Below are 27,487 nucleotides of genomic sequence, written 5' to 3'. Positions count from 1 at the left end.
ACATCTCACATTATCGATAGGTGTCTAGAAAGCTATATACTGATGCAGTACTGTCGCACGTATATATGTATACAAAACTGACAAACGTTTTGTTTGCGAGCTCGCCGTAACAAATATCCTATCATTCTATCACGATACGATAGAAAGAGATACTCCTACATGTTAGATAGCAAAATCAAACCATAATGGGGCGCATATTATTTTCACAGGGAGTTCCCTACGTTGACCGGACGCTTTCATTTGTGTACTCATTATGCCGAGATACAGTCACCCATGGCATTACGGGTGGCAGCGATGGGAGTCGGTCCACTAAGGAACGAAGAGGTTATGAAAAAATTAATTTTGGGCAAGCAAAATGTCTATTAAAGCGAATAGCGTGATGGACAGCTGGCTCAGTCAGATGGACGGACGTGTCGACATATTGGAACCGGTTGCCGTTCATTACAGTGCATCGTGCTGCGTCAATAAACGTAAACGGCAATGTTTCCGAGTCGAAAACAACGATCCCGTCCTTATAGGATCAACGTCAGATACGCAACGTTTGCGTTGTTGTTTGTCAAACGATGTCGCCAGTGTGTCGAGTACACTATTCTATCGTATCCATTGAGAGGAGTGTTGAGTCTATCATTTTGGCATATTCATAATTACACGCTCCGTACGGTAAATAAAAACAATGGCCTAATCTTTTCAATGCATCACGTCACTGTCTACTCTATTCCCAGTAACAGCTTCAGCCTGAAGATAATGAGACTCAATAGGAGTCAATACGAGAGAGAAGGTACGCTGGAAATTACATGCAGGCAATAATGCTAAGAGCTGTTTATCCACTCCCGTGATTATTTCGCTGTCATTGTTTTTGAGTTTATCTGATACAGTCGTGTAAGACGTTAGCTATTATAGCACTGAGACGTGTGTTACAAAGTTTACTTGTTTGAGCGCCTTCATATACATTCCGTTTACGTATAGGTGTTAATTTGCAAGGGACACAGGAAAAAGGTCTATCCCAGTCAAATCTAGTGCTTTTGATATTCATGATGGGATGAAGTTTGCCTTTTACCGACAACCTATCGTGTCATTTAACTCAATACAATAAGGGGCAATCTGTTCCCTAGAGCTTGGACTTTCTTCTTCTCTTTTGTTTTCCTAATATGGATATCAAAGCAGGTTTCATTTTATATATAATCTTATAGCCAGCCAAATTATGCTACTTTAATTTGATGTAGTAAATTTGCTTTTGAAGCGTCCTGGCTAGATGAACGCTGCGGTTATCAATTAAATCGACAGTTTAAGGTGACCGTTCGGTTTCTGACCGATTTTTGACGTGGCTTTTTTTTTTTTCTCTGTCATTCGCGTCATCGTAAAGCATTGTTAGACAAACGTTAATCGGATTTGGCTTGTGTAGCCAAGTTTGTTATAGGATTCAGACTGTCGTTATTTCCGGCTGCCCGATGAATTACTGCTCGATTGCTCTTGCAATACTCGCACAAATTTGGTCACAAGGTACATGCGGGTCGAAATAGGCTCTTTTGCTCTATCCCATAGGCTGCTCCATCTCAAACGCAGGCTCGAAATCAAAGTGTCCTAAAGCGTACTGAAGCGTAAGAAATGAAAGACTCGTATTTACGAATCCCTGAACGTTTGTTATTGTCCCAATAATAGAGTACGCGCTCTAAACAAAAGGAACAACTGTTGCCCTATAAAATTCCTAGTGCATGATAGGACGTAGGATTTACTGCGTATAGTTTTATGTCGTCTTTAAGACAATTAGGAATGGGCTAAAGAATTTTCAAGTTGTCGACTGAAACCCCCCAATGTTAGATTAAATATTTTGACACTAAGAATGACACAATGTTCTATTGTGCGGCCTAGTTCAGCTTTTCCTGCAGTGCAACGGTAGTAAGAAGATCGGCAAAAATAACACCTAGTCGCTCCCTACGCGACTGAGTGACGGATTTTTCGAACTGCATTGATCAGCGTATTTTTTTATTACTGAAAGCCAATTAATTTTATCTCACTGTATATCCAAATTCTTCCCTGAAGCCGCATCTTCTCCGTATTGTAGTCTGTGTTGCATGTTATTAGCGTTCAGTAAAAACACAATATAAGCGTGTTTTTTAGTGGAATCGAATTATCGTAAGTATCACTAACTTTTTTTTTATTACAGCATTGCAACTAGATACCTGTACGTAACCGCACGTTTATGTATATATGCCAATAGTTATGATGGTCATTTAAATATGGAAGTACGAACGTTCTGCACGTTGCGCCACGCAGCGATCCGCGCAAGCTGATTTTTGTGTTTATCCATATACATGGAATATGAGTTATTATTGTTTTTATCTGTTTAACTGACTCATTACGTACTATATGCCAACTGCGTTAAGCTATATTTAATTATAATTGATATTACCTACCACCGTTATGGAGCTGAGCGCCGACATCACCACTGATCCGTATGGCAATGTACTCGATTCAGCATAGGTCGCTCGTGCAAGCATGAGACGTACTACGTTGTACGCACGTCAGTACGACAATGGTGAGGGTCAAAATTCGAATCGGAACAAGATCCAGCCAAACGTTTCATTGGCGCGGGTGGTGTTGCGCCTGTGCTTCGCGGGTATGGTTGTAAGGTGCCATTTGTTTTGTCTGTCTATTTACCTCTTCAATAACGCATGTTTGCCGATGTTCAAACGGCCGCTCTGTTTCCATATGGTCATCTGTGAAACATAAACATAGCGCAGCGGTGACCTCGCTGGCCAGTGACTGCAACTGCGAGAGTGATCGCAGTGTCCATCAGCGATTTCGTTAATATCCCGTAGCGATGAACTACGGCGCCGTTTACCACTTCTAGTACCTTGTCTCTCAGCCGCGAACATATAAATTCATTCGAAATATATGGCATAGTCAAGCGAAAGAAAACATGATTATGCTCACAGGGTAACGCCTGAACGGTACAAACATCCTGCCATACACCTCTATATCTTCAGTATGATAATATTAGGGTGTAAATAGGTATATAGAGCTCAGTACCACACCTAAAATAATGTTTGCATCGCGTGGAGCAGCACGTATGACGAGACTTTGTTCACCTATTGAGTTTTCTGTGGGGAAACTGTCCCATTCGTATAGACACCCAGGCGCTGACTTAGCACTTCTAGTCGACCTTAATTTTTTTATGCATAAGATTCTTGCGGCCTTATAACTATGCATTTGAACAGATAGCTCTAAGGACGGTTTCAGGACATTCATTTGACCCGACTCATTATCGCGACGGGAACGATATGGATTAAATCGGTAAAAGTGATACGTTTATACCAACTGCGTTGTACTACTTTGCCTGCATTGAAGGCAATCATCTCACTATAGTTTACCCCCGCTATTCTCAAGGTACGAAGGTCAAGTTCAAAAAGGAATTGAATTGATCGGATGAATAGATCCCTGCAAAACCATTCCAGTTTTTTTTTGCTGTTGACTGCATGGCATTATTATGATTCAGCGCCTTCTTGTCTCATCGTTTTTGGTCATTTAGTTAAGTTTGGCCGGCGATTTTGCCTGTCTGCGTCGCCATTGTTATTGGAGGGATTTGGTGAAAAGTTCAGCTCCACGCACGATGTTGGCAGTGGTGTCGATGTGCGGCCGGCGGGTGTTTTCGCCCAGACAGCGGCAGGTGGTACAAGCCCGGAGGAAGATGAATACAGACACTATCGGCGTGCTGTTGCTGTGCTCTACATTTCATTTAACGAGGATCATCACTCATAGCTGAACGGCCTCATAGCAGATCATTGATCTATGGCCAGATCGACTGGCCCGGTCAGTTCGGTGAATATCAGATTCGGTCGATAAACGAACCGATGTTATCTAAGAAAAATGAGTATTACAAAACTTTTCTCTTTCTTATAACGTTCTTCTTGTTTCAATAATTGTACATCATCTTTCTCGTTGTTGTCGTCGCTTAGGGACCGGCCCGCTGGAACTGCTCCGAATTTTTTTCCTTTTTTTTTCGTATATATATGAGAAAAAAATGTTCCATCAGAACAATCTCGATGGATCCGGGGTATCATCGCGGCCACTGCTACTGCGCTAGTTTAGCGGACGGTGGACATATTACAGGCATTACTCCGTAGGCGGACGCGCACGAACCGCTCGTGACATTCGCTAAATTAGCTAGTAATCACGTGGACCAGCCGAGCCATCGGCGGCCGAACAGGGCGTCCATCGGTTCCTTGGCGTCGCGCAGCTACTGGTTCTGCGCCACGAAACCACCCTATTGCATCATCGTCAACTATTTGCGGTGAGTTTTTGTGTGCCGTCCATTTGCAATATCATCATGGGCGGACATTCTATCGTCCTTTCGCTTTGAGGAATCACTTTATCGGTTTATAGATCGAGCAGAATACAGCGGCACTGGACTAAAGCGACGTATCGCCCAACAGCGAATGATAGCGCTCGCATGGCTAGACATGCCCGAAGTCATTGAGTCAGTGTAGAGTTGATTCATAACAAAAATTAGCTGAAATATACACATAAATATCTATTATTTTTAGAATACTCCACACAATTACCCTGTGACTATACATAAACGTAGTAACAGGGCCTTTTTGTCGGTCGTTGGATGTTCTGTCTTCGCCTCTGCGCATTATCAGCTAGTGTCAGCTAGTGAGCAGCGATCGCGCCTCCTCGAATAAGCCCATGCACGGAATAGGCAACGGTCTTGTTTTCGCATAAAAATTACTACAACAACGTTCCGTGCAATGGCTGAACTGTAGTTACAATGGCGGAGATTGACAGTTGTATTCCTCGTCGCTAACAGCTGACGGCAATCAGCAACGACATATTTGTCTGCGCATAGAGGGACTATTGCTGTGAACGAACAAAATGCTCATTTATACTGTCCCCTAACTCCTTTACGGAACTACTACTAATACTAGTTAAGTTAATTTAGCATATTGGCCTCGTTGGCGATGACGGGTGATTGTTGTGCTTTCGCGGCGTTAATGCTGCCGCACCTCGTGTCGTTGACGTGTTTCGATGTCAGTGTTATTGTTCTTAGGCGACTGTGAAGGAAATTGATGCGCGGACATCTCTTACCCGTTCCTATGCACATCTCCCATTTAAGTATCAGGCTTTCGTCTCGGTTTTCTTTTCAAAGGGCTTTTTCAGTGTCGTCGTCGTCGTCGTCGTCAACAACGTCGGCCTTGCTTGGACGGCTTTGGAAGCAGATACCGTTCATTAATCATTTGTCAATACGCGACAACTATAGTTACTCGTTGTAGCCGTCAACGGCGCCGTCATCAGCCGGCGATATGGCGACATCGAATTCTATCGGGGGTCTGGTTCGGCCGAATGCCACTGGTGCAATTGAATAGACGAGAGGCGATTCTGAATAGGGCAACTAACAAGATCGTAGGTAACAAAAATGAACCAACGTCAACCGTCGACTGTTGACAGGAGCATAGCGTCTAATAACAAGGTGGGTGAGAATTATGACGATTGCGTTTGGTCTCCGCAAGAACAGCAGTCGGCAGTGACGGCGGCTACGTTGGATCTATGTATAACTGCCATGCTGTGGCAATGCAGTTACTACTGCTGCGGCTGCCAGAGTTGTCCTTGTGTGATTGATGTGCCTCTTCTTGAATGATCGCTCAGCCTGTTACTATCTTGTACCGTCATCACGCGCGGGTTATTTTTTCTTCCATTACCCGCTGACCCTTGAACTAGTCTCGGCATGTCAGGGTCCACATCGCGTCAGTTTAACGGTCTGACACCTCTTAATAAACATCGTTTTGTGCTGCAGTTAGCATCAGCTGTTACCGCAGCAGCAGCAGCAGCAGCACCGTTAGCAGAGATAGAACTAAAATGTAAGACCCGTTGAAATCGAACACAAAGGAAGCAAAAATAGATAACTAGAAAATCAAGAAAAGACAGACAACAGTTGTCATCGACTACTTGGGGTTCCGGTTCAGCGGAAGCTTGGCAATAAGACCTATTTTCAAAAAGTAGATTACGGGCGAGGGTGCTCTGATTAGAGCCAGTCAAGTGCTGTATTTCTGGTTCGTTAACGTGTTGTATTTCGTTAAACCGAACTCGTCTCATAACTTTTCAGATACAATTTTCAATCAATATCTACGCTATGGCCCGACAGGGAGTCGCGTCTAGACCCGCCACAGACGGGCTAAGTGCACCAATTTTCTAGGACTGACACATCCGAGTGGACTAAAGGATATTTAAGCGTGTATAGAACTTGATTTTCGTCCCTGTAATTATGCAGTGGTAACTTGCTTGCCTGTTAATGTAGGGACGCCTTAGATGACGTCTATGCTCAAAACGGAGCGCAGACATCTTCTGTTTCGTACTGCGTAACGACAGCAGTTTAATCCAAAATGTTCGAGCTTCTTTTTTTGTGTCCAACCGCACTGTTCTCGAGAAGCGTGACTCTTGGTCGTTGCTTTAGCAGCACAAACATTAGCACTAGTATCCTGACCTGTCTTTATTCATTGGATATGATGCCCTGGAATGATGATGCGAGCCTGACAGCTGTTGCTACCTGGCCTACCAGGCCCGAAGCAAATTTATCATCGGTTAGATTTTCCTGGGTTATTGACGACGGATTAGAATAACAACAATTATTATATGACCGTAAGAAACACACTCGTCCATTTTACATATTTTACTTTGAATAAGCGAGGAAAGGTGGCAGAGATATTCCTCGACGTATAGTAGGAGGGCCAATTTGAATTATACTAGCCTTGTTGATACTGAATCGTGCCAACACAGATCTTTTCGCTGGTATATTACGTAACAAAGAAAATTCAAACCATCGTTTGTATTGAGGACTATAGAACGTCAGTGTGAAAGGCGTGAAGACACACAATTACTGAATTCATGAAGATGAGCTGTGTTTCCTTGTTTGCACTAATGCGGTTTGATCGAACGACCTATCATCAATGGATGTATATTCATGGTCAATACGGCATAAAATGTCGGATTCCATTATTATGATGTTATGCAAATATGGTCCCATATACTATAGTGAAAGTGATTAGTTTCAATTTTGCGATGATCTTTTCTTGAAGTTGTGTTCAACTGTTCCTTCTTATAGGACATCGTGCACTACAGTGGCCACCAAGACATCGCTACGAGTGGAATTACTATAGTTGTTTATAATAAAATCATGTAATGATCATAAATCTATTGTGTGGCACAACGATACCATACAGAGAACAGCGGAGCAGACGCCGACATGGACGAACGATTCATCTGACCACCGTTGTATAGATAAAGGTTTGTTTTGTCCTATACGTTACCATAGAATCGATCGTACCTGCTGCTGTCCGCTAGTCTGTGCCTTAACTTCGTTGTTTCTAGTAAAATCGTCATTAATTATAATGTTTCAAATTCCAAGACCTATGTCTTGGAACCGCCTGTTGACGATATCGTGAGGCGTCTTTCAAAACTAACTAGGGTTGGTGAAATGTAAGTAACGTTTATGCCTCAGGAGGTTTTTTTAGAATCTTTCCAATGCTTTTAACCTATTCTTTTTCATCTACAGTTTTCGTAAAGTACATTGAAATCCATAAGTAAAACGAATAGGATGTGGGTATACGTATCTATCCATTTTTCCGTTTACATCGAACATTTGCAAGGATATACGAAGTTCAATGCGCACCTTTACGTACCTCAAATATTGCAATGTAATACTCTGCACAAAATACATAGTTGAATAGAGTGTGCTTAAACGATGTTTGGTAACAGATAATTACACTATAAAAAAACGATGTTTCACTCTTTGACACTGATGGCACCGTGGCAGCTAGCTATCAACTTAGTGACTAATCAACGAAAATATAGAAAGCAAACCAGCTCCGACAGTTTCAAGAAGTTGTTACGTAGTGCGTGATCGAATTTACCGTGTATTTTCTTTTACCACTTTCAGGGGCGTTAAGACCGGCAGACTGATCTCTTGGAACAGGCGCAACTGTGACAGAACGGCGAAGAATCGTTTACTACCGCCGGAGGTTCAATCATTTGCTTAAGGCATATGGTCCACCTACACGATCGCATGCTGCGGTCGCAGTGCTTTGAAATTTGCTTGCTAACTTTTTTAACTGTGCACTTAACAAAATCGAATGAACTTTCATTAGCCATTATTACGAACGAGACAATGGAGCACTTCGAAGTTATGCATTGTTAAACTTCACTGAGTCTTTGCTGCACTCGGCCGAATATTGATCTTCAATTTTTTAAACACCCTATTTTATTCATCTATACTGATTTTATAGCATTCTCTAAGCTTTTTTAAGACGAAGTCACCGCAGCTACTAAAGGCAGTTAAGCCTTGAAATTGATTAGCTTTCGAACTATGTGCTCTTAGCGGACGAAATATGGGTACTAAATACTTTTGAAATATGTGTGTTTACTTCTAGGGAGGTAAGTGCAAAAATAAAAGCCGTTTAATCGCGAAAATCCGAAGGCCAAAAAGCTGTGGAAATCCATCGAACATTGCCGAAGACGTACCGTAGTGCGTTAATGGCGCAAACGGTTCAAGAATACAGATGGAAATGTTGAAAACCAGTGAGGAGATATCAGGATCCGAATGATAAGGACGTAAGGTAACGACGCAATGGAGAAGGATTTTCACTTGAAATATAAGGGCTCTATGGGCCGAAACTGCCATTTAAGAATTGTAACTCAAATACTCAAAAAGCGGAAACCGAATGAAGAATGGGTTCCACGCGGATTAACTCCAGCCTGCATGGAAATGCGTTTGGTGTATTCCATGTACAATTTGCGAAAGACTCGCTTCAAGCGAATATAGTCGCAATAGACTAAGCATGGTCCACTAAGATGTCCAGCCTTGAGCCGGAGAGAGACTACGCGAGCGAACAGCATTGCCTTGGAAAAAAGTTGAGTTCGGTAGTGTCAAGTATATTTGAACCGTAAGGTGATGGTAGTAGTAGCAATGGAGATCAGAGCCATCTGCTGCTATGAGATACTTGGTGGAAATGAAACATTGAATGTAGCCACCTAATTCAAGTTCTACACGGGACTGCTGGCTCGGCAATAGAAAGCATGCAACCTTGACTCTTGATGACAATGCCAGACCTCACTGTGAAGCCTCGATTAATTTGTGTGTTGAGCAAAACGGTCGACATTTGGTTCAACCCGCCTATTCCCCGATCTAAATCCGTGTGAATGCGTTACTTTTGACACCTTAAAAAGGGCAACTGGTGGGCAAGCTTAGCCCGCTATCGATATACTTCACAAAGTTATAGATAGAAAAACTATATATAAGGACGCGAATGGCAAGTATATGGCTGTCTAGAAGCTACGAGAGCGGTGGATTACTAAAAAAGAGTGCCTCTAATACATATTAAAAGATCATTATTTTAGCCCAACTAGATCAAAAGTCATCCCATTTCAAGGATCCGCAGGATTCACTTGTTACAGCCTACTATATATATATATTCTCCGTAATGCTTATAATAAGCAAAGTATGCTACGTTTTTAGATGAAAGTAAAACATCGTTCTACTTGGGACACAAGGACACGGTTTGGGATGTGTATAATTTGTTATAGACTAATGTTTATATTACACAATAGAGAATCACCACACTTTCTTGCGTTATTGAAAAAGTTACTTGGTTTCGATATGGACTTTTCTCTATTCTCTAGGCTACTGAGTGAAATTTTTACTGGTACGCTAAAACGAGCTACAACTACCCAGCTTGGCTGCTTACAGGAGACTTATTATGTGAATGTGGGATCCCATATAACAGCCGTAAAAATTAGCTCATCTATGTGGTTAGCACGCCTCTTCTACTAAATTTTGTTGTTATCTATTCCTTTAAATAAAACTTCGCCAACTTTACATGGCTGATGCTCAACTTATAATAATTTCGAAAGGAGTAGCTTGTCGGCTATCCTTAACGTAGTCAAAACATTTCGGTGTGAATGAGTTTTCTCACTCGCTGCGTAGTGGTCAAACAATGCATAGACCTCAGTGTATTCTGTTCGTATTCTAACTGACCTCGCGTTCTCCTCAAAAGTGTCATTGTTGTTTGTAAACATCATCCGATGGATAGCTGGGTCTATAATGTGTATTGCCTCATACGATCTAAAGCGCCTAATTGAAGTCGCTTTGCGAACCCTCAAAATGCGTTTTTGAATGTTCTTACAAGTCCTTCAACGAAGCCATCGCTTTGTGAATGATATTGGATGTTGAGAAATGTGCCGATCTCTATCATATATTATCCGAAATGTGGGACAAAAATAGTTCGACATTATCCGTAACCAGAACTCTGCCCTTTCCAACTAGAGAAAATACATTGTTGAGTAAAGAAAGCGCAGCGGACATTTTGCGTCATCCCGAGGATGCACCTATTATTAGGAGATATATTTGTGCGTCGATGTACCGTGCGATATCTTTTCAAAATTTCATATGTGGCAGGACTACCACAAAACTCATCGTGGCTAAAAGAAGTACGGCATAATTTGATTAGGGTCAATTTGTTGTAATACATTGTAGTCTAGGTTCGAAATGGGCATAGAGGGGCTTCGTTTTGTGTTGGGAGCCAGTCGTCTGATGGACGGCTTAACGCTAATACCGGACGTAAAGCTCGAAACATAGAGGGTCAATCTGTTTGCATTAATTAATAGATGAACTATACACTTGCAGTGAAGGTTCAACTAGCCATAGCCTGTATGTCCTTCGTATAATCACCGCAGAACTATTTGCTATATTTATTGTGGTATCACCATGAGGTCTCCATTTCTTGCATCGGTAGCGAAGGGCTATGCTCAATAGACAAAGCGAACTTTCGATTGCGAATGTAGCGATGGCAACGTTGTGAACTAGATTATCCTCTGTTGCAATATGGTAGGCATTGTCTCTGGTGTACAAAGTAGACAGTTCTTTTACATTGGTCCTGAGGCGTGATGGTCGTCAGTATGGCATTGGTAAAAATACCGATGTTGACTAATGGCTGACTTCAGGCGAGGTTAAGTAGCTCATCGATTTGTTCCTCTCGTATTTACCTTCAGTACCTTGTCGTGTAGTAGTACTAGTAAATATCGTTTGCACGTCAAGTTGAACGTTTACATGTGTAAACCTTCATCTTCGAACAATGCTATGTTATTTTGTGCCCTATAGTTCATTGGGTGCCCCTGTGATCCAAAGTATTAGCGTGTCAACGTGCCGCGTAAGACTCACGCTTCATTCATGGGCATAAATTGTTTTATTTAATTACGTAGAGTTTCTTGATGTGTGAAAAGAGTTGCTCTGAAAAAAGATAGGCGCAAATCAGCTCGTCTCCTCATATACTGCTTTGCTTGATCCAAATGTTCGCGCAAGAAGAGACATTTCAGTTATACTATGAAGAAGATACACATCATCAGTACAATCATCGGCCATAGCGCCGTTCGCATCTGTATATTTACTTGCTTCGTCCGGAGATACCTGTATCGTCTAGTCAGAATCTCAGATTGTGATCATAATTTTCATGTCGCGACGGTCTTTGCGTAGCTGATTTCGACCAGCTTCGTTGGCAAGATGTGCAATAAAAACTTCTAAATTACAGAAGAGTTTGATTTTCGAACTACGGACCGCGTCCTTACTTCATCGCCTCAGATCGCTTGACTTGAATATACCACACTTTGACATCTGTCAATCTAACTTTACAACACAATTCAATGTTCTGTATTAGATAAAAAGATTGTACATATCTTTCCTAGACGATTAGACATTTCCATAGAAATCGGCGCTTATTTGTGCTCCAATGATTGAATCAGTTTTTAGCCCAATGCAACCCTAAAAATGATACTTAATTCATTCGTACATATACTTGGGTCCAACGTGATGTTTATTTCAATGAAATAGCCCTGAGTTACCGGCTGAGAGTACGAAAGGGTTCAGTTATACTTTATGTGATCTACTCACGCAAGCTGGAGTGCTTCTTTTTAAGCGAAATCAATTAATAAAGAATTTTTTTTAATTCCGAAATTCTTTGTATTTACCCCACCTGTGATATGCTCAGATATTGAGTTCTAAGCGTAAAATCCTAAAAAGCAAAATGTCAAATGCAAAAAAAGGGAGGAAACCATAGCATATAGCCAGCTTTTAGTTATTGAGGTAAACATTTTTTCGTTCGTGATCTGGCATCTAGGGCGAATAATCGTGAAACATACCTTGAAGACAGCAAAAACACACTGCTTAAGCAAAAAAATATCTAGGTTTCATAATTGAAAAATCATAATCGTGCCACAACTGTTCTCTCACACGTATATGGCAGCGTCCGTGAGGGGGTACTAGCTGCAGTGTGTTTCTCCTATGGGCATAGTTTCGCAACTTCGATCCACTAGCCGACGGTGTCCCACAGATTGCCCGTCACTTTCTGAGCTCTTCGGTATCTTTGAGGTCATCAGAGACTTGGGAAGCCGCGACGGCTGTGGCATTCGCCGACTTCACCGTCGGTCTGGCCATAAGATTGATGGAAGGTCTGCGACCGTTACCCATTTGGCGGTGACTGGCTGGCCTCGCCACATTCGCAAAATCCATGTGGCTCGACCTCACTCAAATGTACGCTTGCTGCCCTCAGACCCCAACCATAACCCGTCTGCCATCGGCCATTGCCACAGCACCATATCCAAAACTCCTAATCGTGCTAGGTCCCTGGGATAGTCTTAGGCGTCAGGGAGGGGTACTTTAGCCCGGCGGCCATCGTCAGACTGCGGAAGCCAAATTACATTTATGACTTCTAAGCATCACTTTAAACTTTGCGTATTGTAATAAGATTTCATAGTTGCACAGTAGCAGAGTAGAGAAGCTATCAGCGAATCAGTCTGATGTATCGTCGCAGTATTTTGATTTTGGCATCACTGTCCTTCGGGTAAGATTAGGACGAACAGCGTTTTTAATGTTGAAATAGATGTATCTAAGAAAGAGAAGAGAAACTGTTTTAATAGACATGGTATGCACTCTGATGGGTGATCCGATAATGTATAGTTTTTTTAGGTTCAGTGTGACGGCGCTATTTCGAATCTATACATACATAGCATGAAAAAGTGAGGAACACTAAGATTGCGCTAAAAGGCCCCGATAAAGAGTTGTTTCGAAGATATGTGTGGAAGCATAATAATGCACTTGATAACAACACTAATGTAGAACGAGGCTCACTAAAAAAAGCTTGATTATAGTCCTGTAATTAACTATATGAATTAAAGAAGGGCTGTATGTAGGCTTGGTTGAATCTGAGAGCACGGCATTTGTCACTCAATAACAGCGGTTGGTTTGATGTGTTGCCGTATGCTATATTATATGAGGTTTGAAATTAGCTCTCAAGCTATTTAAAGCTTAAATCTCTGGCCGACTTAGGTCAACGAATAAGTTTTGATAAGGTGATCAGGGCTGACAGATTTTGCAGTACGTGTCACCGTTTCTCCGAGATATTGACGAAAAATGTAGCTTTCCGATTGGATTTTCTAAATTAGCAATTTCCTCATACCCCGTTTTCGAATATAATCATCGATATGCAATGCGTCATATTTAAATAATCTAAACTTAATAGATCGTTGCTGTTTTCAAAATACTTCAAACATTCCGTACTGGACGAGAGGAGATTGAGCTCTGGTATGCAGGCTCTTTGTCAAACTAGATTTCGGTGAAGGGTGCAGGGCTCTTTCTCTCCTCCGCTAAACGTATAATTTTTAATGGTAGATACAGCTGGAAGTAACATAAGAAAATACTTGGCTTACAGGAAGCGGGGTTTAGTGTTTCCGTATGTTTGGCTCGAAGAATAAAACAAACCCACAGTTTACTTGCTTTGTCGAATATAACAAAACATCTGTACCCTTAAATAGCGAGGCTTCTCTCTTTCCTTCGAATGTCAACAATTTACGAGACGATACTAAATCGGTGTGCTTAGGAGACACTGAGCAAACACCCACCGACCAAGTTTACAAACCCGTACAAAAACCAATAGCCATTCTTATTTCCTCTGTAATTACGACAATTATACGACCGAGACAATTATCTACGACGAGATAGCACCGGATGGAGAGATCTATTCTATTGACTGAAACCGAACGGTCAAGGTTGTTCGTTTAAGGTTGGGTAGAACGGGGGTCAATGGCTAAGCTTGGACGAATGCTTCCCTCGTTCGTTATGCGACCGTCATTTCCCTTAGCGCGCCGTCTACCCGTCGCTCGGAACCATCAGCGAAGAAAGACGGATCATGGTGTTGACAATGTTGGACTCTGACTGCAGCGCGCGTTTAGGGCGACGCTGGGCTTCTATCGATAGAAGGGGGCAAGAAAGGGGCTAATCTTGTTACGGGGATTAAAATGTTTTTCTTCTAATTATCAACGACTATGGACGTCCAACCCAGGATAATATTAGCGGGTGCAGAAGCCTCGTACGAACGAAGCAGTCCCCTCCAGCCGTGTCTTTCCCCCGACCTCCACAGAAAACGTACTACACAGCGTTCTCTGTTGATCGTAGGTTTAGAAAATCGCCTTGAGGACCCTCTGGTGAGAGGAGGAATAAAGAAGCCGACCCCTCGTCGACATCCCGTTTCTCCTAGAAGATGATCTGACTTCCAAAGCCGCTCGTTTAACGGTGAACAGCGTTTTGTAGGGCTTCGAAGAGAGCCTGTTGTCTAGAAACCACCTCTTTATCCCTCCACTCCGTCGTTTCTGAAAACAGGATTAGAGTAAACACCGAACCGAGGAATTTGTGAAGGCAACAGACGGGCTTGAAGATAACCCTTGGGAGAATTTCTAGAGGAATCTGGGGGGAAGGGAAGTGTTCAACACAAAAATGTCCATACACTCGCCTTTTTTTCGTCATGTTGCTCGCTCTGTTTACTACAGCCAGACGCTATAGCGCCACAATTATGATAAAGAGACGATGAAGATTATTATCATTACGGGACGACATGAGGCGGGTGAGCTTCCAACGCTATGAGTTAGGAGGATAGGAGTTTGAGTGGGAAAAGCGGGGGGCGGAGCGCATGGAATGCAGAAACTAGCAACGATGAGAATCCCAGAGCCTGCTGCTAACGGTGCTGATGGTAGTGGTGGAAATGGCAATGAAGACACGATGGAGTGGGCAAGAAGGACGGACTGCGAAGCTTGCACATAGAAACACAAAGATAGAAAAAAGGGTATAAAACACATTTAACACATATTACTACGAGGTCGGAGCCTTTAGAGGCCAGGACAGTGGTCTTGGTTCTCGGGGCGGCCTATCGTATACAATGGACGAATACGGCGAAATGTAGGGCCGCCGCTAACAGAGAAGGACATTTGATGGAGGAGCAGCAGCAGGGAAATACTAGTGCGTTTTTGCAGATTTATTGTCGTCCACAGTCACGGTTCTGATATCGACGTTGTGGCTGTTGTCAAATGTATCGACGAGACTCTTGGTTCGCGCGAAGCCAGATTTAACGGGATTATGTTAAAATGATTATTGCTAGGCATACACGGAGACTAGCAGAGATGTGCTTCGTATCAAAGCAATTTAATACCGTGTGCTAAATTACTGATTCTATACACACATCCCTGTATTTTTACATTTTAAAGCCAAGCGACTGTCATCGTAAACAAGACCGTTGCTGGACTCATATAACGAGTCCCGAGAACAATTACGTATGCATACGTTAACCATCGACTATATCCATATGTCTGATTTCGTAGATCATCAGATGGCTGGACTGACACTTGAGTTTTATCTTAGCTAAAACTACACAGCAATACTCTTCAAGGCAAAAGCCTCGTTACGCCTGATTAAGCCCACGCGGCAGGAACCTGCGCATACGATACTCGGTACCGTGAAGCCTCTGAAGCGAAAGGTCCTGGGGAATCCTACATACATTTTTAAAAAAGATTCCTGGATTTACCAGTCATATCAAACTTTCTACGTGTTGTCCTGTTCAGTACGTCCAGCAGCTATTTCTGAATCAGTTGTTCCATTTTTTCATCTAGTTAGTATTACAAAATGATTTTTTCAAGTAGCTAAGTAAAGTGCACACGTTCATAGTTTGCGATCCGTTCAACGTTGTCCTCGTTCAAATAGTTGCAAATCGGTACAATGTTTACTGTATATTACCAGAAAGCTGGCACATTTTACCGAAAAAGAGAACTTTTTTTATGGTAAAACTTTTTTATGACAACTTATTATTGGAGTTCAGACAAGTGGGCAACATCGGGATATAGGACAACTATAATACAGTTGCCTAAACTTAGATCAATTTTCGTTTTTTCAAGCATGTTGATACTCTATGGTCACGCACATAATAATCACACCGTTAATCAACGAACGGAGTCGTCTTGAGTATACTTGCTGTGAATATACTTGCTGGCCTACGCTTACTTCCACACGTTTTCCAAACGAAAATATGCAGAGTTTTCCATCCGACCATGAGCATCATGGCGTTTCCTCTGATCCACGTTAAACTCCAGCCGCGATCGCACTGAGAAGACGACTTTTCTCCACGGCTACCTCATCGAGGACTTTTCCTAATAATTCGCGTCGGACCTTCTGATCTTGGATCATTTCACGTAGCTGAGCTGCGTCTGCCGGAATTTTCTTCACTTTCCAGCAGTCCATACCGAGTGGCAGCTGTTTCTTTCTGTGCGTATAGCCAGCATAGTACATCGGAAACCCTAAATCCTCTTCGTAGTCCTCATCGATCTCGATACGGGCGTGATCGAACGACGTACGCTCTTCGTATCGCCGATACGCTTCTTCCTCGCCGTCAGCATCCTTGTCATCGTCCGACGCTAGGAAATCTGCTTCGTCGTCATCCTCGTCATCGTTGTTCTCGTGGTCTTCATCGCCGTATAACTGATTCGTGTACTCCTTGTCTGCTTCGTTAATAGTCCTGACAGCCTCTTCCTCAGAACCCGTTAAGACGTCGTCTTCGAACGACGACGCCGATGCGCTGGACGCGTCTCGCTCTGCTTGAGAAGTTGACGCCATCATTCAAACTCCCTTATTCGAGTCAAGCCACTCTTACGCGAAATGAGAGGCCGCACAAAACGAAGACCTGCAACCTCTACCACGAAATGCCAGCTTCGTTGTTTCTCGGTGCTGACAAGTAAAATCTATTTAAAACTCGAGCTTTGAATAGTTCGAACGACTTGCAACGATAACATGGTGAGGGCATTCGGTAATGCACAAAAGCCTTTGATGTATCACTACGTAACTGGCCAAACGAATAGAAGTTACTTTTCCTGCATACAAAATTGCCACTATACATATTCTCGGTTTCGTGAAAAATATAACAACCATAAACAAAAAAGGCACCAAACAGGTCGACACTGCTTGATGTCAATAGGCATTTGAGGCTCTAAGAGCGCTCTGATGATTTATTAACATTTATTATTATTATTACAAGTTATTCCTTACAAAAGACAGGAATCGAAAATAAATAACTGGAAAATCACTATTTCTTGCGAGTCCGTTGCTAATTACATCGTTGTGATGATGCGCTACTGTAGAGATTTAACGCGTCGGTTGTTGAGGGTATTCCACGAACTAAACCCAGATTTCACAAATTGAACATGGATTACTAAAATCAGCGCTAAGACAGAAACAGACGTTGCAACCATTATCGACAGGCCATAGTTGTCATAATTGTCGAATGGGCTCTGGTAAGGCGCACAGTATCGCTGAGACCCCATTGAACGCATGTGTATGGGATACAGATTAGCTGACCATTAGTATATGACGTTGGGTAATTTTTACAGTGCAATCTTTGCTCGATACCGTTGTTTCCAACGACAGCGGTGCAGAGAGTAAAAGCTATGGCTTTGTGGCCGTATTGTGTGTGAAAGTAGTACGCAGAGCTTTTTGCGTGCGGGCCCTTAATAAGATGTCAGCATATTCGAGATCCTTTCATCATCTGAACTTCATGGTACAGAACATCATGAAAGTACAGTTTACTTCATGGATACTTGCTTGACTCATGCGTTATTGTATAATAAATATTAATGGACTTGCGCCTTGCACGCGGCGAGCCTTCAATCACTTAACATTTTGCCAGAATGGGTATCATGAGTGGCTATATATACACAAAGCCTGTCAGATCATAGTTACATTGGGCCAAGTGATATTTTAAGGGTAGTTCCGGATGATCATCAAAGGAACCATTCCAAAGGTGCTCGATGTCCGTTCGTCTTAGAAATACCTCGTAGATAGTCAGCGTAGAGGTAGAAGTAATTTTAATGAAATATTCTACACTTTCATCAGAGGATGTCAGGTAATGACACAGCTGTCTCTGATCGCTTCCTGAAAGCAGAACAATGTGAAATTAAGGGAACTACTTTAGCTTTTAATTATTGTTCTAGATCGGTCACCGTTTGTGGTATAGTAATATGGTTAATCTGCAAATACTTAAAGCGTGGTTCACTCATCTCGTCAAAAATCAATTCGAAATAAATTCATAATCGTTTCATTGTATGGATACCTGCAAAGACCATATCGTTTGCTTTTGGTGCATCTCTACGCTGTTCAATCAGCAAAAGTCAACTGCACTGTTAAAAATGTATAAAATATGCCTGCCAAGTGTAGTACTGATTGCAGTGATCTGAACGGAACTATAGCGTCAACTGTGATCTGTGAACCATAAGCACGATTCAGAAATCATTGGTGATCCTTGATGTACGTGACTGTGCACCTCTCCGGCGAGACATTTTTTCGTTCTAAATTGCGTCAATCTCGTAGATAGATCAATTGTGACATCATACATATGCAATTTAGATCAGGCGAACGAACTAGCCCAAAGTTACCAGAAATAAGTCAATCAAGCAGAGCTAAACGGCCTTCGGCTACTATACTTCGGCTGTTATTTCCTACGTATCATACGTACGTACATCACTAGCTAGCTAAAGTATTTCAAGCTGGTCTTTGCCAGTATTCGTAAAGCGGTCGTCCCTCTCCCTGACCCCCAAATAACAGACACCTTGAACGCCTTCGCTATTAATACCAATTTATGTGAAGTGGGCGACAGGTACATCATCAGTTTTTAGTTTATCAGTTATTATAGTATGTGAATATAACATATTACTATTCCCAAGTAGTGAGTGCTTTCTAGTGGTTTTCTAGAAGGGAAAGTACATTGAGTATCGATGTACCTGTGATTGGCAATAACATAGTTGGGGGCAGTGTCGATCGCAAGGTGAAGTTCAGCTGCGGAATGCTTCTGCAGAAGGATTTTTGTAACCACTGACAGCTGAACCTCGGCGAGTCGCTGGTATGTACCATATGAAGGAGAACCTCGCCATTTTCGCAGCTTGACGAAATGAACTAAACGGAAGGTACAATGTTCTAAGCGGATGCCCCAGCTGCGAATATTCGTTTCAGTTGAGATAAAAATACTACGGGCATAATAAAGACTGCTAGACCATAGTCCATATTCATAAACCATGACGATACTAGATATACTGTATTGTATACTATTTGATGTTAATATATGGTCAAGCATCAGTACCCGAAACACAGCACGATTCGTTTCCTAAGAAATCGATAAAAAACTACGAACGAGAACATAAAATTACATTTTCAGCCGTGGAAGATTCAGTAAATGTCAAATCATATAACGATAAGTTTTTTTGGCCGCCATCCTTTCCTGATGCAACTTCAAGCTGTTGCTATTATTTCACCATATGGGCGATAAGTTAACAGACTGATGACAATCAATAGACAATGATTTTTGCTAAGCGGTTTGCCGCTCCCTTCGGGCTTTTGTATTGCATTGTGGGTCTTTTAATAATACCAGAGAGAGAGAGAGAGAGAGAGAGAGAGAGAGAGAGAGAGAGAGAGTATCTGTTCATTTGAGATTCGTCAGAAAATGCATGGCTTATTCGGAATATCCAAACTACCGTGATTTCCATTATCCTGAATAAAAGGTGCTTCTAGACAAATTATAAGTCACTTTGTAAACTAAACATTCCTCCGTGATTGAACGGCATAGTTGACAGATATAATTGATCGGTCTGTCGGTTCCAATCAAAATATATATATATAGTTGCAGTAAGCGCCACACAGAGCCCATTACCCCCAAGATGTAATGTAAACACGGCCGCTGTATTTTAATCAACGTACGGTGTACTATGAAAAGTACGTTGCCTTATTGCACATATGTTTCATATATTCCAAGCGTACATAGCTGAACGTGTTTTGGACTATACAGACAACTGAACCTTTATACGGTCTGGCACGTTTCAGTATCTTACGAAGCGGCAATAGCTTTCCATTAGAAGAGAATTTACAGATTCGCGGTAATCTACAGCTGCTCTAGCTCACCAATCAGCCATCTTAAGTATTGAAATCGGTTCCTACATGTTTCGCTTATGAAGCCGATCGAGCTCAGGTTATCGCAGACCTTCTCATACAGACAGTTGCATTTTACCACTACCGAACCAACCTTTTGTAGGCGAGCGCAATCTGCGATAGTTTCATATTCCCATAGTAAACTAAGGCATCTGGGAATGGTAAGCGCGTTTATAAACAGACCGGTGACAATCATTAGAATTCTCCGTACTCCGTTGTGCATATTGTGATTACGATTGACGCGAGCCAATGAGACGATACACCTTTGAGCAGGCATCAGAATTCTCTGTTACGTGCGACAGCGCGGGCTATCTGTTTACGTAGGCCGAATAGGACCGTCTTGGCTTTCGGCGATCACCACAAATGTAACTACGATTTTTTGATTCGTTTGTCCAATCTTCGCGAGAATTCACATGCAACAGGCAGCCTGCTGAGGGAGATGCCAAGGGCAAATGGAATATTCGCTTGTCTGCGATCACACAGGACACTGATACACGCGCACTTACTTCATCATCGACAGTGAGCTGCTTTACTCTCCATGGATGCTGGCTGCATTTCGCAGCGTGAATCACTCAAGTACCTACTTTGGTATTCCTGTTCCGTCTCTTACTACTACTACTACTACTACTACTACTACTACTACTACTACAACATCCTATAGGGTCAGAAACAACCGGGAAATATTATATCGAATATTATTAACACAAGGGCACAAATAACATCTAGCGATCCCAATGTATGCTTCAATTACGTTCTTCGAGCGCGTTCGAAACAACAAACATTATAATTCATCATTTACGTATGTTTACGGTCGCACGCGTATAAGCCAAAGTCTATTTGCTCTATAACGGTTGTTTCTATGTTTCTATGATTCATAAAAATAGTAGCGCAAGGTTCGACTAACGCTACAGCGGCTCAATTAACGCTAGAAACCTACCATAGAGCCAAGTCGACAAAGACCTTTATGGGATAGGCACCGATTAGATGCTATTATTATTTGATACGCTTGCTATACGTTTAACAGATGTTGTCTATGACTACATCGACGCTGACAAGGCTACGGCCGCTAGGTTTTTGCACAAATCATAGGACGTGCTCTCGCTGGGTCGCACGAACGGTTTAGGACCGCGTCGAATACTAACAGCTGTCATAATAAAACCGTGTTAGCCTACAACGATGCTGGATAGCTGTGTCGAATGGGAAAAGATAGTATCAGCAGGTAGTCTCGTTTAAGACGTCGATAAAAAATACATTGTGTGGGTGTATTTGTGTGCTACGTATCTCGCATCCGTATCTATCAACATTGCCTTCGCAAAAATAAGTGAAATGTTGTTAGGACGTAGACGCACGATGTCTCCTTGACGGACTGGTGGACCTTTATTTCCTGGTAGCAATCTGCTTTTGCCATTCGGGAATCGCTAAGGCAGACCCTGGAAGCAATTGATTACGGTTCGCTGATGTAGCTCATCCAAGATGATAGGGTATATTTCTAAATACATTGTCATGTATCACTTAATTTATATTTAACGGCTGGTATCACATGAGCACATATGTCACTTGTTGATAAACAGTGATGCAATATACACAATTTGGTTGACTTCCGAAGCCCGTGGGTAACAATGGCAACATCTTGTACGCAGTACCGTTTGTCGAGTCGCTAGTTCGGGGCGGGTAGCTGGTTCTTGCTGACGCCTGAGAAAACCATTTCGAAAACACAACAACAGCTCGCTATACTTCCTTGTTTTCATCTTGATAGCAGCTTTTCGAAGCAGTCGGATTTGGTAACACTTTACACAGTGGCATCTAGTGCCAGCTTGACTACCTAATTCGTTTGTTTCGTGTATAAGGCACAGGCGTCCTAGATAGCGTCGGCAACAAATACTGAAGGACACCGAATGTCGAATAACTTTACAGTCAATATGAGCATTCCATTTGCATCATCGTCCCAGCTACGCAGATATGCTCGGAAATGAGCCTTCAGAAGATGACTGTCGTGTGTCGAACTCCGTGTACACTTACATACAACACTATCGATAAAACTATTTTTTATTTTTCTTTTTACCACTGATTTTTAATTTTACTGGAGTGATAGATAAAAACATTTTCTACTTGAATGATGAACTGATTTTTTTCTGCTCAAATGTCCAATACATGAATTCCAGTTGTGTTTGGTCGCAGAATAACATTATTTGCTCGGCAGACTGGTCTTTATTCAGGTCTTTATTGACTAAAAACATCACTTGACGTTAGTATGGCTGATATATAGCATTGATAAGCTGATCTGTTGGAGCTTACTGCCGTCCTCCGGCGTCTCATCCATTCGGGTGCAACTCGTGCACACAGCGCGGTACCTGGTAATAAAAACTTACGTCTCTATGCAATATTATTGGGCACAATGCCTGTTTTGCCCTTAAGGCGTGCCTTTTATTGTGGTCGAGAGATAGCGCTTGTGGGAAATTTTGCACACTGTTTCCAACCTATAATAAAAACCCTAATAGTTCGCTCGTTTGTCAATACGATTAACTATGATACAATAATTATTCGTATATCTTTTAGGCCATGTTATCTTGAACTGTCTTTTCTTAGAATGATTTCCGTTTTAAACAAACATATAAGATCGGCTAGCGACCAAAATATGAGGAACAGATTTATTTAGGAATTCAGTTCCTCTTTGTAGCAATGCGGACATATAGCGTTCATGACGTATCGTAGATTTTCCCCGGTAAAAACATAAGGTGAGATGGACAGGGATATTCTTCATACCTAGATTATTATCGAAGCATATCATTACCTATCATTAGCCTTTCTAACTTTTTCATGAATACGCGTTGAATTGTACTGTATCGATGTCTTAGTCTATCAGATGAGGTTTTGGATATTTTCAAGATTAGCTTCATTTTGATTGCCTGAATATTGCCGGGGTACTCATTAAGAAAGTCTGAATGGTTCGGTTCAAACTAGCGGAAAAAGTGATTAGAGGCCGTTTGCAGATAAGGTCTGGAACCTTCACTTTCGAAAAATTTATTACGAGTATCTGTATATAGTTGGCATCGTCTAACGTCTGCGGCCTTTGGAGAACTGAGGCGTAACTGTACAAAACACAATGATAAAAGATTTCGCTTTCCGTCTGCAGATCATTTTGTCGCAGGCGTTTTTTTTCAAAACCTCAAGCGGTTCGACAGTGGTGCAGTATATTGCGCCGTAGATCAAGAACCGTGTTTCCAACACGAGCTCAGGAGCGCTGGACCTACTGTATCTAATGTGATACGATGGATCTCATCATCGGTGTCTTCGAACACTAAAATTTTATTCGGTGTTTTATACACTGCCACTTTTTGACTCCTGGCCATTGCGGTAACTACGGAATTAATCATATGAAGCTTTTGTCAATCAGCAATTTCAGAACTTGATTGCCCGTAGGACTAATTAGATGCTCTATATAACCATTCGAAATGCGGCAAACTTAAAGCGATCAAGTACTTATGAATAGTATGATAAATCTAAATTTCTACGCGGTCTCGGTTAAAGTCCGAGTGGAGGATCTATGGAAGGGATAACAGATCGTATTGAGGCACAAATGTCTGCATGGACCTATGGCCTTAAGCTCATTGCCGCGTCCACGGGGTCCCAATTCCTGTGCCGCTTTCGCAGCGACGCACGTATCATTAGCAGGCGTTAATAAATCTGTGAAGTGCGGACGGCGTTGCCGTCCTCTCAGGAACTCTCTCATTATATGTTTATTTCTCCGCGTTTTGTGTGATTCTGTGTCTCTGAAGCATTTTGCTTCCCGTCAGGTTATAGCGCTATGCCTTCTCCATCTGTTAAAGACGGGAGCTAGCAGTCAAAAGTGTTCGTCGGAAACATGAACAGAAGACCCCAAGCTGCCTGCCATGACCCAGTCCACACTGTGAGCGTGAAGAGTCAGAAAGCTCACTTGCAGTAGGGGTGTAGGTTAAGAGCTTGGCGAGAAAAACAAGGGGGTAAACATCCAACTGAAGCAGACCATGGGGGCAATCTCCAAAGGTAGTGCGAAGTATGAGTGGCTAAGCTAGGGGAAAAGTGCGCCTCCTGTACGAAAGACGGGGAGTCTTATTGCACCCGCGTTAGCACGAGCAGTGGCGTGGCCAGTGGTTAACACAGGCGGAAGCCCTGGGATCACTGCACATGGAGCTACGCCACACCCGCAGTGATGCCCATTTGATCCCCTTGACTTTGCCTGGTCGCCTTTAACTACGGCAGCCAGTTTCGCTTAGCGCAAACCCAGTGCTATGTGTCCGTTCATTGGTCCTTCGCACTACTTGCTTCTGCTAGCCCTTCTCTACGAAGCTGCAAATGGCTTGAGTGTGTGCTGTATTCTTCCTTTTCGGGTATGCTTAAGCGCATTTTCTCACTTGCAACGGCTTCTGATGGTCTCAGAGTAAGGCTGCTGTTACTAATAGTGAAATGCTAGCTAGGACCAGGACATTGATGGACAAGCGAACGTTTAGCGGAGCAAAGCGCGTGTCCGGATTGACGCTTGCTTGCCACCCGCACTCATAGCTCTTAGCTTGTATTCTACTTAGAACAAGTATATACTACCTATGTATAAACGTTGGGATATTACTGATTCGCAGAAAATCACGTAATGCTTGATAAATGCAATAAAGTATACAGAAAAAAAGAGCGTATTTTGAAATGAGTTAATGGTCTTTGAGGGGCGTGCTGTACGATAGTAAGCCGGTATATCTGAAAGTGTCGACTTTACTATAAACGGCAAAATCTGACTATGAGTTAATAAACGGGACACTCAATACGATGGAGTAGGTAGTTTTGAGCTTCTACTAACCAGTTTCTGCACGACGGCCAGGTGCTTACACAGAGATAATTTTTTTTTGCGTGCATACACCGTGCAGATAATCCGCTAAAGGGCTATGCAAAGATAGCATCCTTGTATATAGATACGGCAATTCTACATCATGATTACCAGCCCAAATACACCTGCAACTTAATTCCATTAATTATTATTTTTCAGTAAATATACAAAGATCATAATGTGTGCAGAGTCTCAATTAAAATATGTACGAAGACAATTTCAACTTTAAAGTCCAATTATGCAGAATTAAAGTGAGATATTTTCAAACGATAGCGGCGTTACCTTCCTACCGATATCCTATATGTCGTTAACAAAAAAAATTGATAAACATATTCAAAGCGCTGATAAACAATGCGATATAAAACTGATCTTTTGTATTTTAGCAATCGTAGACATGATAGCCTGTTGTGATCGAATCTCTAGCACTTACGTTTCGTACTACCACGCCGTACTATGTACGACTGACGCCCAATGATTAACTTGTGGTATTTAAGTGAGCTTGATCGATTCAAGTGTTTTCTGGTAACTTTGCATATTTTCATACGTAAAATGTCGAAATGGGAAGAAGAAGAAGAAGAAGAAGAAGAAGAACAGATATCGCTGAAGAGCAGATCACGATGGCCAGTAGATTGCTTCGTTAAAACAAATACACACAACGCAGAACTGTTCCCTGCTTCTCAGCATGCGGTCGTCAACATTGTTAGGAAGCTAAGAGAGAACGGTTCGCTATAACTGCATCAAATTGGTAACGTAAAGGCTGTGCAACGATGCGGGAAAATGATGCGATTATTTGCAGATTCCAAAAGGATAGATTCATCTGGTATAATGTCCTCGAGAACAGATTAAAACGCCGTGGATTCGCTGTGTCAGAAGTTATACTTCCGCTGCCGACTTAAAATCGCTCAACCCGAGGGCAGTAGGGCTACTTGGGAACTTCGTCTAAGCGCTCGCTCGATCGATGCATTTCAACGTAAACGAAGTTGCTGGTTCGTTGAGAACAAAAAAAATCTTATTTTGAAATTATCGAAAAAGACACGCGTCATGCTTTCAGGCTCATTGGCGAACGGTTCTCCGAAAACTGTGTCGTGCCGAAAATCAAACATTTGTCGAAAGTTTTGCTGTGGCCTGCAAGTCCTAATAAAGCGCTAATATGATACATTTCGTTCAGGAAATCCTAGAGTAACAGAAATGAGGCCTTGCCACAAGGTTTGGAGTATACCTAAGCTAACTGCTATTAAGGACATTAAGGCCTGTTATTTCGGCAGACCTCAATCCCAAGTGTATAAATCGTGAAATTACGGATTCGGAAATAACAGGAAATAAAAATTGTTGCAGCTGTTCACCAGTGTCTGGCTACAGAGTCTAATCATAACTGAGACAGCGAAAAGCCGCATCAGAAGCATGACCCCAAAAAATGGTAATTGTTATCGCTTTAAGGGGCAGTGTTACAAAATACTGATGCCCTCAACTCTATCATATGATTTTCTAGCAGTTTGAAGATGATATCCGCCGATGTCTTTACTGACACCTAGGCTGCCAGTATGCAAGAGAAAAATGCTGCTTACATGAGTCACAAACCGTTTATCGTAAATCGCGCCTTAGGTCTGCGAAAACGGCCCTGAAAGCTGATTTGATAGAGTATTGACTGTTTATAGTACGACAAAATATAGGAAAGACAAACATTCAACATTGCATGAAAAGCGTTACAAGAGAATGCACGTATATAATAAAAAATGACCTTCTAACAACATTTTGATTTTAACGTAAACGCTAATGAAAAACAGCTTTAAACCACTTCCAAATATAAAGCCTGAAGATTATTCCGGAACATCGTACTTCTGCGGATTTTAATGAAGCCTGGTGGTGCTGTTGCTATTCTGTAAGCTCTTTTTGTTGTTGTATGATGCTGAAATTCCTGCCTTAAGTGCCACAGCCTGCATCATACACTATGCTATGGCGTAGCAGTTTTCGATGCGCCATCAGTGTCCGCGTCAGTAGAGTACGATTGCAAGCCAGCCAATATTCACCTGAAGAACCTCAGTGAAGCATCGGACGTTCACTGGAGACCAATTTTTGATCTCGGAAATGGCCGACGGCGGGATCTCAGCGCGTAGTCCCCGATTCTCGTATATTATCTTTGTTCTATTGTTTCTCAAAAATTAAACTGAAGGAACCTGGAACAATAATTCGCAGCAGAATGCGTTCTCAGAGTAATTTGCTGTTCGTATATAGGAACCCTCTACGTAATTTTCCCTATTTAAAGAAGCAAAATTTTGTCCACGGGCGCGCGTATTCACTTACTATAT

General features: G+C 42.2%; 1 long non-coding RNA gene across 1 annotated transcript; it reads left to right on the top strand.

Moving 5' to 3' along the window:
- Positions 1–7,024: 7,024 nt before the first annotated feature.
- On the top strand, positions 7,025–11,597 carry LOC111262419 (uncharacterized). Its single transcript, XR_002681599.2, has 3 exons — positions 7,025–7,281; positions 7,934–8,015; positions 8,424–11,597. It is a non-coding gene; the product is annotated as an uncharacterized LOC111262419 (long non-coding RNA).
- The last annotated feature ends 15,890 nt before the right edge of the window (positions 11,598–27,487 follow it).

The sequence above is a fragment of the Varroa jacobsoni genome, unplaced genomic scaffold (genome assembly GCF_002532875.2).
Source record: "Varroa jacobsoni isolate VJ856 unplaced genomic scaffold, vjacob_1.0 scaffold_661, whole genome shotgun sequence".
Classification (NCBI taxonomy): domain Eukaryota; kingdom Metazoa; phylum Arthropoda; class Arachnida; order Mesostigmata; family Varroidae; genus Varroa; species Varroa jacobsoni.
This window is presented reverse-complemented; position numbering and strand designations above follow the sequence as displayed.